General features: G+C 47.4%; 1 protein-coding gene across 4 annotated transcripts in view; it reads right to left on the reverse strand.

Moving 5' to 3' along the window:
• Positions 1-14,706, reverse strand: part of LOC147898064 (uncharacterized) — a 33,507-nt gene that overhangs the window by 12,981 nt on the left and 5,820 nt on the right. The window lies entirely within an intron of this gene.

A 14,706-nucleotide genomic window follows, 5' to 3' on the forward strand; every position in this document is an offset into this window, starting at 1 on the left:
ACTAGCTGCAATTTCCTTTGTGAGAGTTTTGAACAATTCTTTTGAAAAGGAAACCGATGCATCTTACCCACAAGACAACCCTCACACACATGTTTGGAAACTGTGTGAGTTTGAGGTACATCATTTGCCATCTGCTGTGAGTGTAGCTTTGCAAGAGCTCTATAATTAAGATGACCCATTCTCTCATGCCAAAGATGAGTTTCAACAAGCTGTGAATTTGAAATAGCAAATGCTTCAATAGAAAGTGCAGCTAAGTGATGATCAAGGTGATAAAGCCCCTTTTGCAAAGTGCCAGTGAGAACTATGGCATTGTCATCACGAAGATCGTAAACTAGGCATCTGTAGCCATCAAAAATCACTCTGAAACCTGAGGTGGCAATTGCTGAAATTGAAATCAAGGTGACTTCAATTCCAAGCACAAAAAGAACATTAGTCAAAGTGACAGGATGGCTTGAAATGGATGTGAGCTGTACATCTCCAATTCCTTTTACAGCATAGGAAGCATTATTAGCACATGTGACAGTCCCCCCTCGAGGTGCATCTGCTAAAGAATGAAACAACTGTCTGCAAGATGTGACGTGCTTGGAGGCACCACTATCAAAATACCAAGACTGAGCGTCATTAGCAGTAAAGAGTGCATCAGCTTTGGAGGGATCGAATGAGCAATGGACAGCCCATGCCCAATCATCCTGAAGAGCATGTGCATGTGAAGCATCTGCTGGCTCACGGGATTCAATAGCATGTGAGGCATTAACTGTCAATCCTGCTTTCTTTTTCTCCGAAGCAATGCGCTTCCTGCATTCTGAAATGTAGGCTTGCGACAATAGTTGCATCTTTTCTTCTTTGACTTATCTGATGTATTTTTAGATGCATGGGAGGAATTACAGCTGCTATGCGCAGATTTAGGCTTGCCCATACGCTTGGAAGCCTTGCCTCTTCCTGTCTGCTAGGAAGCAAATGCATGATCAAGAATAATGGCTTGTCTATTAGCTTGACTTTGCTCTTCCTGCAAAAGCAAAGTAACTAGCTGATCAAAAGAATAGTGGTATGGATTACCCATGGCCACTAATCGAAGGGTTGTAGCAAACCCTTGATATGTATCTCGCAGTCCATTCAGTGTGGTACTGACAAGCTGTGAACTTGGCACCACCTCATCAATGTTCGCAAGTTGTTCCATGAGGTCCTTGACCTTTGTCAGGTATGCATCCATAGAGTCACCTTCATTCATACTGACTTCCTGTAATTGCCTTCTCAAATATGCAACACGTGCCTCATTGCGAATCTGATAGAGAGAAGCCAATTTGTCCCAAGCATCCTTTGCTGTTCTGCAAGATCGGATGTGTGGAATAATGATTCTCTTGCATGATAAAGCAATACATGAATGTGCATTTGCATCTCTTGCATCCCATCTTGACTGTTCCTGAGTTGGAAGAGCAGTAGCAGCAGTGCTAGAAGATGAGGCATCAGGAGGAGTACCCCCTGCAGAGGGACCAGCAGTAGAGGCAACCACTCTAGCATTGGCTGGCCTCAGATCAACCCCAGAAACAATATTTTACAAATGCTTTGCAACAAGAATATGTTTCATGAGGATAAGACTACATCGGATAGTTGGTGCCATCCAACTTATCATCTTTCACGAAGAATGCCAAATAGATCTTGATTGTTCCCAGCCATAGCAAATGTGATACCCTGAAAGAGACCTGCAAACCCAAAAGCCTCAAGGCTATCACTGCAAAGAGCTGGCTGTCCAAAAATGACAGCAAATATCTGCAAATTTCCAACCCAAATCAAAGGGCAAATGCAGATCTGGCCCAAATGTGACTGTGGCAGGCAATGTTCACTGCAAAAACAGCAAATCTGGCAAAAGCCTCAAATTTAATGAGGGCAAGTAGGCCAAATAGAGGGCAAATACAGAAAAGCCCCAAATTTTGCTGAAATTTTTGCAAATGTGACCCAATGTTTGATAATCTGACTCAATGTCCTGCAAAAAAGACTCAATGTCTGAAAATCTGACTCAATGTCCTGCAAATGTGACTCAATGTTCTCCAATCTGACCCAATGTAATGCAATCAAACGAGAAATTGCAGACCAAATCCCAAAGAAAATAGCCTCAAGGCTTGCAACTGTAAAATTAGGACTTGCTGTCCACAAATTGACTGCAAAAATGCACCTGTCCCTGAATATAGACCTCAAGATGTAGGCTTTCCAAACTGTTGAAATGGCTATAATTTTAAACAGTAGAAGGAAGATAAGGATAACAAAGATCCTCAAAAGCCCCAAATTTTGATGATGTCCTGTAAGGTACAAGCTGTATGGACAAAGCAAGTACGGTGCAGGTACAGCATGCTGAGCAGGTACAGTGCATGTACAAAGTACAACACAGGTACAGACTACATTGTACAGAATAAGTACGTGCAGTGTACGGATGCAGGTACTTGACTGTACGGGTGCAGGTACACTGTACAGAATCTATACATTGCAGTTACAAGACCTGTTGTACAGCTGTACAAAAGATGTACGGCACAGTACGGAAGATACGACGCTGGTACAACTGCTGTACAGCGACACAAGTAGACGGGTGTCCTGTGTGCAAGCTGTACGACAACGCAGGTACGGTAGGTGTCCTATGTACTGACTTCTGTTGCAGATTGTACGACGCAAGTACGTACGGAAGCGACTAGTAGAAGACGTATAGATTCTGATGCGGGAACTGTACGGACGTCCGTACAGTCGTACGGGCTGTACGGATGGTGGCACAGGGACCAGATGCAAATCCAAGGGCAGGAAACGAGTCGAACGTGGCTCTGATACCACTGTAGGATCGTTAGATGATAGAGAGAGAGCAAGGTGCAAAGAGTCGATAGAGTCTTAGCCGTCAAGTCAATCTTTAGTTATAGAAAAGAAAGAGTACAAAGTACTTGTACCTAGACCTAGGACTAAGTGTCCTAGGTGTCACATAGGACTAAGTGTCCTATGTGGCCTAAAAGGCACTAAAACTATAAGTGCCTATATTTATGCCTACAAGGCACATGCCATGGCCTATAGGACATCACTAGAACCACCAGAAGATGGCCTACATAGAGTGCCCTTACACCAAGATAAAGACACAGATTGGCCCCAAACCTTTGGCACCCTTTTCAATATTTCTTCAATTAAGTGAGAGGCCTTGAATTTCAGGCTACATAAAAGGATACATTCTTTCTTGCATCTAGGGATTCCACATACCATGCATAGCCTCTGCTGTTCACTGCTCTCACCAACCCTTGGCAATAGGGCCCCATTCCTATTCCAGAAAGCTTGCACATAGCCCGGAACTGTTTCTATTGTTAGAAACTCACTGTGCCCACCTGTGAGCCCCCTGATTTGAGGGGACAAGGGGCAGTGAGAGGTAGGAGGGCTGGGTAGAGAGAGAGAGACTCAGGCCGGCATCATAGGCAACCAGCACACGGGCTGGTTGCAGTCTGCAACAGCAGGAATAGAGGGGCTCTAGGCCTCACACAGAGGCACCAAGAGCAGCATTGACTGGCCGCCCAGGGCGCCCTTAAATAAGGGCCTGTGGCTGGCCAAGTCGGCCCAACTAGGGCCACCGACCAGGGCCAACCCTGGTCGGTTTTCTAGGGCCCATGTGGTCGGCCACCAGACAGGGTACCGACCCTGCTGGTCGGTCAACTCAAGGGGCCTGGGCAGTGGCTATACAAGCTTGGCCTACTCCTCCATTCATTCCAGGATCCAGTGCAAGACTGAAAGCCCCTCTCCAAGGCTGTGTTCAGCACTCAGATCTGGAGCAGTTGGTGAGAGAGAGAGTCCATCAATATTCTCCAGCACTTTGCTGTGTTTTGTACTGCTCCCTTGGAGCTATTTTTCTGCCCACCATCTGGTGGATGAATATACTCTCTTTCTCTCTCCGTCCATATTTATTTCTGAGAGAGTGTTTGTTGCATCTGTGATCATCTATCTGAGTTGAGTGTGTGTAAGAGTTGGAGAGATCTTGGGTGGAGGTTTGAGTGATTCATTCCCTCTTGATTTCTAACATGGTATCAGAGCCATAGGCTCTCAACTCTTCTTCATCAAAGCACTCTCTGAAGGAAGGGGTCCCTTGGCAGAAAGGTGATTCTGTTTTCAGCTCAGGCTAGCACGGGAGGTCAGTACATCTTTTTTGCTTCAGTTTTTCAGTTTGCTATTCACCGAGATGGATCAGCGTTCAGAAGCCTCTACACCCATTGCTCGTCCTTCCTCCTTCTCCAGTCATCTTCCTTCTTCATTTACTCCCAATTTTGGTGAAGCTGGAAAGCTCGATGGGACGAACTATCCAATCTGGAAAGTCAAGATCCAAAGCCATCTGTTGGCACGGAAGCTGTGGAAGATAGTGATTGGGACCGAGGAGAAGCCGGAGGACATTGTGGACAAAAGAGGTGAAGTTTTATTTGAAGCAAGTGCAGATGAACTCAGTGCATGGGAGGAGAGGGATGCTCAAGCCTTAGCAATGCTAATTGGCACGACAGCAGATGCTGTGATTCCTCATATCCAGTTGGCAGAGGCGTCTTCAGAGGCGTGGACCATACTGAAGGAGCTGTATAAGACCGATAATACAGCCCGTATCATTACTCTTCAGCATCAGCTTTATAATCTTGATATGAATGAGGGTGATAGTGTGCATGACCATCTAACAAAGGTGAAAGTCGTGCGGGACTAGCTCGCAGCAATTGGTCAGAAGGTGGACTCGAGTCAATTGGCGTTGCTCACACTCCACAAGTTGCCACGGAGTTTCAAAGGTTTTGTGACTACGGTCACTGCGGGTCAACGGACTAAGCCAATCACCTTTGAGGAGCTTGGCCCACTCCTGCTTCAGGAGGAGGCTCGAGAGAAACTCTTTACGCAAACCGACGAGAAGGCATTAGTGGCCAAAGACAAGCCTGGAAAAGGCAAGCCAAAGGAGTTCAAGAAGTCAGAGGACGCTGACCGAAAGAAGAAAATGAAGTGCTTTTACTGTGAAAAGCTTGGCCACTCCGCCAAAGAATGCCGAAAGAATAAAGCAGATTAGAAGCGGAAGAGAGAAGCCAGGAACAAAGAAGAGCCTAAGAATGATTCTGCCAATGTGACGATTGGACAGTTGTTTTTAATCAGTGAACATTGTTCAGCGTATGCAATCAGTGAAGGAAAAGAGGGTCGGTATGTTGACAGCGGTGCTTCAAAGCACATGTCTAACAGAAAGACTTGGTTCAAAACCATGGAAAGTACTTTCCAAAGTTTCTATCAGGGATAGCCGGACGTGTCCTGTGAAGGGCATCGGTAGCATTCCTTTCATTACAACCGCGGGTGAGGAGAAGGATATCTCTGGAGTACATTATGTACCCAACCTTTGCAAGAACTTACTGTCTGTAAGTCAGATGGACAAAAACAACATGGCAGTTCTCTTTCAAGATGGCAAGGTCACCGTGACATCCAAAGCAAATGGACAGATGGTGGCTCAAGGAGTTGAAGAGAACGGACTGTACCGCCTCAGTGCAATGTTGATTCATGAAGACAATGAAGAGTCCAAACTTTGGCATGAGCGCTTCGGTCACGTCAGCTATGGAACCTTGGCTGAAATGTCAAAGTCGAAGATGGTGGATGGACTTCCACCAATTACAGGCAAGGATGGTGTCCGTAGGGCTTGTCTAGAAGGCAAGCAGCACAGGGATAAGTTCCCACAAGAGGCCTTGTTTCGGACCAGCAAATCTCTTGAGTTGGTTCATGCCGACATTTGTGGCCCAATGTCTACAGCATCGTGGGCAGGATCCAGGTACTCACTTCTCTTTGTGGATAATTTCAGTAGAATGACCTCGGTGTATTGCTTGGCCAAAGAGTCACAGGCTTTCGAGAAGTTCAAGGACTGGAAGGCCAGAGTTGAAAAAGAGACAGGGGAGGATGTCAAGACGTTCCGTACAGACAGGGGGGGGGGATTCACCTCAAATGAGTTCAACACATTTTGTCGCGAGCATGGGATCAAGCGACAACTCACCACAGCACATACTTCTCAGCAAAACGGGGTAGCCGAAAGGAAGCATAGAACCACCACGGAGACAGGGCTTGCTATGCTCCGAGGTAGGAACCTTTCTAAAGCCTATTGGAGTGAAGCTATCAATACAGCCATACACATTCTCAACAAGACCAAGACGAAGGCCGTCAAGGACAAGACTCCATATGAGGCATTTTATGGTAAGAAGCCCTCTATCACTCATCTTCGCATTTTTGGTTCTAACACATGGGTGCATGTGCACAAGGAAGACAGGACCAAGCTTGATTCCAAGAGCAGAAAATGTATCTTTGTTGGGTATAGCGAAGAATCCAAGGCCTATCGACTCTTCGACCCAGTAAAGAAGCAGATCCTTGTCAGTCGGGATGTTGTCTTCGAGGAAAAGCAACCTGAACCCCAGGAGGAGCCTCAGATTGAGGAGGAGGAGATTGTTCAACCTCTGAACCCACCCTGCCCCAGGTTGACCATCCAAGAGGTGGCAAAATCGGAAGCTGGTGTTCCACAAGATACTGAGGAAGAGCAGGATGTTCCAAAAGCAGTTCTTGTTCCTCCTCCCAATGAGAAGCAGAAGAGGTTGCCCCGATGGTACCTACGGACATTGGAAGACTCTCGGGTCACCGAAATACCTGAGAGTAGCAGTTCCGGATTGCGACGGTCCCAACATCTTCAGAAGACCCCATCCGTGAATTTTGCGTTGGTGGCTCAGCTTGAAGAGCCAAGGACCTTCGAGGAGGCGAAGGACCATCCAGAATGGCAGGCTGCCATGCAGGTAGAGATGGATGCTATGCTGAAGAACAATACCTGGGACTTAGTAGCTAGGCCTCCGCGACGGAAAGTCATCGGCACTAAGTGGGTATACAAACTTAAATACAAATCAGACGGCAGCTTGGATAAGTATAAAGCAAGGTTAGTGGTCAAAGGTTTGCTCAAACTGAAGGCATGGATTTTGATGAAAGTTTTGCTCCTACAGCTCACATGGTTACTATCCGGACAGTGATTGCCCTTGCTGCCCAATTCCAGTGGCCTATTTTTCAAATGGACGTAAAGTCCGCATTCCTTAATGGAACCCTGGAGGAGGAGGTATACGTAGAGCAGCCACCGGGCTTTCAAGATCCAGGGTCCCCATTAAAGGTCTGCAGGTTGAAGAAGGCGCTATACGGGCTGAAACAGGCCCCCAGAGCTTGGTACCAAAGGATTGATGTATTCTTTCAGAAGATAGGGCTAAGTCGGAGCCCTTCTGAGGCAAACCTCTACTTGTTCATTGAGAAGGGGTTGCGATTGGTACTCATCCTCTATGTTGATGATCTTATCTTGACAGGTGACCATGTCAAGAAGATTTCTCAGGTCAAGGAGCTACTCATGTCTGAGTTTGAGATGACTAACCTTGGGTTATTACACTACTTCCTTGGGATAGAAGTAAAACAGAAATATTGCAGAGAACTTCTGAAGAGATTTCAAATGGAGGATTGCAGGACAGCAGTAACTCCCATGGAGGTCGGGCTCAAGCTAAGTGTTCACGACACATCTCAGCCGGTCGATACTCCTTTGTACCGACGATTGGTAGAAAGTTTGCTTTACCTTACCAATACTCGACCTGATATTTGTTATGCAGTTGAGCTATTATGCCAGTTCTCTGCTTCTCCCAAGAAGAGTCATTGGGATGCAGGTTTACGAGTGCTGAGGTATCTAAAGGATACTTGCACCTACGAGATCACCTATACCAAAGGCATCGAACTAGGCGGGTTCTGTGACAGTGATTGGGCGGGTGATGCTGACACCAGGAGATCAACAATAGGGTATTGTTTTTTACTTGCATCTAGTGCCATCTCTTGGCTGAGTAAGAAGCAACCCACAACAGCCCTTTCATCTACAGAGGCAGAGTACAGAGCCGCGTGTACAACAGCTTGTGAGACACTGTGGTTGAGGTGGCTTCTGGAGGACATGGACGTGTCAGGAGGACGCAACAGTGCTAATGTGCGACAATCAAAGTTGCATAGCCATTGCCAAGAATCCAGTGTACCATGCGCGGACCAAGCACATCAAAGTTCATTACCACTTTGTTCAAGAGCTCATCATCAACGGCGTGATCGAGCTTATGTACTGCCCGACCGCCGACAACTTGTCCAACCTCTTCACGAAGGCACTTCCTCGAGAACAGATGGAGCACCGCATCAAACAAATGGGGATTGGCCCACAATTGTGACATTGAGGGGGAGGTGTTAGAAACTCACTGTGCCCACCTGTGAGCCCCCGATTTGAGGGGACAAGGGGCAGTGAGAGGTAGGAGGGCTGGGGAGAGAGAGAGAGACTCACGCCGGCATCATAGGCAACCAGCACACGGGCTGGTTGCAGTCTGCAACAGCAGGAATAAAGGGGCTCTAGGCCTCACACAGAGGCACCAGGAGAGAGAGTCCACCAATATTCTCCAGCACTTTACTGTGTTTTGTACTGCTCCCTTGGAGATATTTTTCTGCCCACCATCTGGTGGATGATGTTGGAAAGGTCACCTCCCCATCTGTAAGCCCCCAAATGAGGAGAGCGTGGGGGAGGGAGACCTAGGACAGAAGATGCCCAGAGAAGAAAGAGAGAGGGGGCTGCCACATGGGCAGCACCTCACAAGAGGAGAAGGCTGCAAAGGAAGGAACCTGTGGAAGAAGCAGAAGGCGGGGACAGCAAGCCCTAGATCTGACCTGGCAGGGCATGATGACATCAGCAGTGTACGGGGTAGAACACGTGGCTGGGAAGAGGGCCTGGCAGAGGCGCAGATATGGCAGGGTGTGCAGGCCCAGATCTGCAGCAGGAAATGTGGCTGTCAGTGGGCAGGAGGCAGGCCTTTTATAGGCTGGATACTTGCCTTGAAAGGAGGGCCAAAGAGCCCTGGAAGTTTGGGCCAGAAAGCCCTGGGAAGTGTGCCCTTTTAGGGCTGGACCAGCCACAGACTGGTCGGCCAGTCTGTACCAGGCTGGTCGGTTTTTTCCAGCCCCCTTGGGGGGCCTATAAAAAGAGAGGCCTCAGGCCTCATTTCACATCCAGCTTCCAGCAGATCCAGGGCAGAAAGGAGCAGCAGGCAGCCACCCTCTGGACCTACATTCAGGAGGATAGAGAGTTGCTTGAAGGGCTGCAGACTTAGCCAGGAAAGGGCTGGGACCTTGGCTGTCATCTAGGGCAGCAAGGTGCTGAGATCACTACATCACTTGGTGCAGCAGTTCAGGGAGCAGGAGGAGCAGCAGATCAGCCACTTGTGGGTCTCTATCCAGAGGGTGACAAGGGAGCTGCAGAGCTGCAGACCTAGCTCAGAGTGCTGCCCACCTAGGCTGGTGCAAAGACAGCAAGGTGTTGTGATCTGGACGGAAAGTCTACAGAAGCTCCAGGTGGAGCACGCGGGCTCGAGTCTAGAGATAGCCAGCAGATAGGAGAAGGACCTTGTGGTAAGATCAGAGGACCACATCATTGGTGGGACTCTGGATCTGTCTCTTTTGTATTGTGTCCATAGTTGTGGATGGAAATATATATTTTGGTGGTTTCTCTATCTGGTTGGTTCATTGTCTATTGATGAGTCTGCACATCTGTTGTATGCACATAAGTAAAGAAGTTTGTGATTCCACACGCACACCGCACACTGTGTGAGCTCCTGGGCATTACTATAAGTCTTCCGCTACGTGTACCCTCTGTTGGGTATTTTCTAACAGATGAATATACTCTCTTTCTCTCTCCGTCCATATTTATTTCTGAGAGAGTGTTTGTTGCATCTGTGATCATCTATCTGAGTTGAGTGTGTGTAAGAGTTGGAGAGATCTTGGGTGGAGGTTTGAGTGATTCATTCCCTCTTGATTTCTAACATCTATAACCACCCTTGGCCACACAGTCCCCCACAGCTGTCACTAGTGTCTAGTTTACCACCTATCTGCTTAAAGCAGAAAAAGAAATCATGCATGAGCTTTCCCCACTGTTCAAGACTGTCACTACCAATAGTCTCTCACCCTATGCTCACTGCTCTCACCAACCCTTGGCAATAGGACCCCATTCCTATTCCAAAAAGCTTGCACACAGCTTGGAACTGTTACTATAACCACCCTCAGCCACACAGTCCCCCATAGCTGTCACTAGTGTCTAGTTTAGACACCTATCTGCTCAAAGCAGAAAAAGAAATCATGCATGAGCTTTCTCCACTGCTCAAGACTGTCACCACCAATAGTCTCTCACCCTATGGGCAGCATATATCTCACCTGTTTTGTCCAGAAGAGAACTTGCATCACAACACAACAAACACTATGGCCGTCACACCTATACCATCCCTCTCTGGGTTCCAAGGATACTTGCCGTCTCAAGCATGGATTCCCGACCCTTGCCTAATTAGCAACGAGGTTGTACCAAACATGTGACCTATCTCTTGCATGTGACCAAAAATCCATTGCCTGCATGTGACCTATCTCTTGAAGAAACCAAAAGTATGTTTCTACACGAAACAAGATACCACTTTGGCATCATTAACCCATGCATCAGCCCTAATGGGCTCTGCTTTCACCACATCAAGCAATAGGCATCCAAAACTGTCAACCTCAAAACTTTTACTGGCAATTCTCTCTAAATCACACAATCCCTCTGCCTGCTACAAGTACTTTCCAAGACACTGATGCATCCAAAATAATGGGTGATTGCAAACTTGACTAGCCTATTCCAAGGCAATATATACAGCTCATACACGAGCTTATGCACATCAACAAGAGGGAGGATTATCACCTCCACTCTGACACGAGAGCTGCTACCCAATCAGAGGCCGTACTAATGCTTGTAAGCAGCCCAAACCTAGGCCGCACACACCTGTCTAGAGTGGGCCGTACACTTGTACTTGCTCTGTACACAAACCGTACAAGCAATTCATCCATACAGACTTACACCAGCACATAGAGCAGCCTGTGAATAGGCCGTACAAGCTCGTACACCAGCAACAAAGTGTTCCGTACCTAAGTGGAAGCAGCCTGTACAAGTGTCCGTTCACAATCAATCCATGCGTGAGCCGTGCGTGAACCGTGTCTCAGCCGTACACAGTCCATATAGCTTCTACACGCTGCAGTTATGTCCTCCATACACTGTCCATACATACACTTGAGGCAGTCCGTACAAGCACTTATGAGCCCGTGTGCACACCATACGGAAACCAGCGTAGGCACATTCGTACACAGACCTTACTAGTCGTCCATACACAGCCAGCAAACCGGCTCTCCCGTGATGACCAGCAGAGCCCTTGCCGTACAGAATCCTTTCTCCTAGCCCGTGAGCTTTTACATCCGCTGTATGCCCAAGTGCTTTTAGATTTTTTCCGCTTGACCAGCCACCTCCTCTATTCCGACCATATCTCCCCAGATCCGACCAGACCAGATGGTTCCCAAACTTTGCAACCCAACGCCCTGCCCGCATTATTTCTCAGGGTCTAGCCCACATGCAAGCCAGCATAAAATACATGCCCTCATGATAGGATGCCCGCCCTCCTTGATCCCACGAGATGAGATCAATTGCATTATACGATTGGATCTATTACAGCTCGACACAGCACGGACTTGGGGAGGGGACCAGGAGTTCCCCACCAAGATTCAATTCTATCGCGACCACTTCCTTAGGGTAGCAGAGGACAAATTGGTCATCAGATCCTCATACTTGGAGGACAAACGCATCTCACATTCATTGAGGATTGCCATCGGATAGATGATAGCCTCATCCCATCAATTGGGGATAGGAGCAGGTATAGTTGCTGGCATATCGAGAGAGCAATGGATATGTAATCTGTGAGATGATCCTAGCATTTGATTTGACATGGATATCAACAGAACTAGAAAATTTGCAACAAAATGTGAGGAGAGTGCTTAGGCTTTGCACATTGGGGGAGGTGGAGATAGAGGAGCATTCTCTATGCATATGTCTGGCATACTATGAGATTCGAAGGCGGTATATCATTTCTTAGTTTTCTGTTGGGATTTTCTATCACACACACCTTAGTAATCACATAAACTAACTTTGAACACTAAAAAACACCAAAACCACTTCAAAATCACTCCAAATGACTTCCAACACCTCTCTTCCACTCACGCCTTAATATACACCAAAACCAATAGCTCTTCTCTACAACACTCAGCGTTGGGCAATTAATAGATAGCAAGAGAAGCACACCTAGAACTCCTTGGCAATCGCGCCAAAAATGTTTAGTCCCACGGTGACTCACGTGTTGTGGAGATCTTACAAGAACGCCGATGGAGTACTCCAAGCAACTATAGGTTGAGAGCAATGCATGCAAATGCCATCCACTAGTATCACTCTAGCGACTCCCAACTTGTTGCAATCATGAATCTATAAGGAGAAGAAGAGGGAGGGGAGAGGGGAGTGGAGAAGGGAGAAGAAGGGAAGAGGAGAAGAGAACATGTCATTCATGAAAGACACTATGAGGAAACAAGAGACAACTCTATAGAAGAGAAAAAGAGATTGTGTTCCAATGTGTGTAATCAACAAGTGAAGACCAAAGTCAACCATTTGGCCTTTTATACATACCACCTTTTGAAGGGAGAGCCATTATCTTTATACCATTTGGCCTTTTATACATGCCACCTTTTGAAGGAAGGGCCAACCCTATTATCATTATACCACTCTCTTTCCTCGTTCTTTACAATCATCTTGGGCCCAAGGCACAATCCTAGCTCTACGGACCTGCCACTATCCATCAAGTGACATTACCAACCAGCGGTGACATATTGTTAACCAAATCGATTAACAAGAAGAGACCAACAACAATGAAGCAGATCGGGAAGTCAAGGCAAAGAGGATTAGAAGGAGATGTCTAAGGACACGGAGGACAAATACACCCGAGACCAACACAATGACAACAAAGTCTGGTGAGACTAACTAGGAGACAAAAGTGCCAAGGGTTGATCTAGAGAGAGAAGAGAGTGCCAAGATGAAAAAGCAAAATGCTCACATCATTTTAGCGAGCTAATTGTGGTAGATCCTCCTTCCATGGTCTAACTGGCAAGTGGAAAGCAAAGAGTGGCTCTGATACCATATGAAAACTTGAAGTGTAACCCACAAATGGGCCATCGAAAGTTGAGAATATAAAGAGGATACATCAGCTTAACGACGGTCAGAATTCAAAAATGACCCCTCCGTGGCACCATAAAGGTTAATGCTGATATAACTAGCCTACATGACCATTCCATCATAACATCCTGTTGGAGGTCAACATCTCCAGATGTCACCTTAGTGAGAGAGGGCCAGTGCTTGTGGATGTGCCCGCTCCCCGTGAGGCTAGGCTAGGCTAGTCCAAAGAGAAGGCCTTGTTGTGGGTGTGCCCGCCCTCCGTGAGGATAGAGTAAGAGCAGACCAGGGCAGCTCAGATCCAGCCTAGTACGGCCCGTATGTACGCATGGTGACTAGCTGTGGAGGCGCCCTTGGTAGGCCAGGAGAGGTGGCCTTGTAGGCAGTCCTTTGGGGCAGCATATCCGACTGCCACATCAGTTTGGCAGGCCCCAGCAGAGGCGTGCTTTGCTGAGGTGGTCTGACCTGCTGGTCGGCCACTCAGCAGCCTCTATATGGCTGCGTGGCAGCCTTTCTTGTGGCAGGTCCCAGGGCAGAGGGGGTCGGCCCCCTAGAGGTGCAGTAGGGCTGTGTGCCAACCCTTTATAGAGGGCAGAGGTGGGTCGGCCCACCCTCTATGCTGGTCAGTGGCCTAGGGCAGGGGGTCGGCCATGAGCCCGCCTACTGGTCGGTTGTATGAGGCAGGGGCTGACCCTATTTATAGAGCCCCCTCCCCTCATTTGTTTCCATCTTCTGGAGCAGCAGTGCATCATCTCTTGGAGGGCCTAGCACAGGAGCAGAGCCAGCCCTGTTGTGCACCAGAGGAGCAGGGTAGTGGAGCAGTTCTTCCACTTCCTCGTGCTCCCAGTTCACTTGGCTGCTGAGCTGTGTGTTCCGAGCTCTCGAGCAGCCCGTTGTTTCCATGGTTTTCCCCCAGTTGTAGCGGCGTTTTCTCCAGAGATCACTTGCAGTCCTCCTGTGCCTCTCCCCTTTCTCACCTTCTCAGTGTGTGTGTTTGAGGCATGCTATCTCTCTCTCTCTCTCTCTCTCTTTTGTTCATTTCCGCTGCACTTCTCACACATCCTTGAACTACGAATTTGCCATAAACTAGAGGAGAGAGCTCTCCTTTAAGCACAATTCCTAGAGTTGAAAGGATGACTGATTTCAACAGCATTGGCAATAAGTTTCTCAAGTAGAACCTAATGGCTTGATAGCATTGACACAACCTTTGAATGCCAAAATACCATTCTATTGCAAAAACGTAATCATCTAGATACTCCTAGTTGACAACCACATTCTCTCTTGATTTGCAAGCACATATTTCTTTTGACAAATACGTGGCCTCACTTCCATCATTTTTAGAAGATTTGAAGAGCCACATATATGCCCTCCAAGAGTTAAAAACCAACAACAAAGTACACACCCGTGTCACCATATGGTGGAAAATGGAAAAGTAGTTGCTTAGTCTCATGTTTCATATAAGCAACTTAGTTTTGCACAACATCAGATCAATTTTTAGACAAAGTCCAACTAGTTATCAATACAAACATGTGTCTTTTTAAAACAGAGCCAAATTTTGCATTGTGAAAAAGCATGAGCCTCACCCAACTAGCTCAATAACCCATCTTCAA

Source organism: Dipteris shenzhenensis, chromosome 9 (genome assembly GCF_047967505.1).
Source record: "Dipteris shenzhenensis isolate YYH24624 ecotype China chromosome 9, Dip_SZ_1.0, whole genome shotgun sequence".
Lineage (NCBI taxonomy): Eukaryota > Viridiplantae > Streptophyta > Polypodiopsida > Gleicheniales > Dipteridaceae > Dipteris > Dipteris shenzhenensis.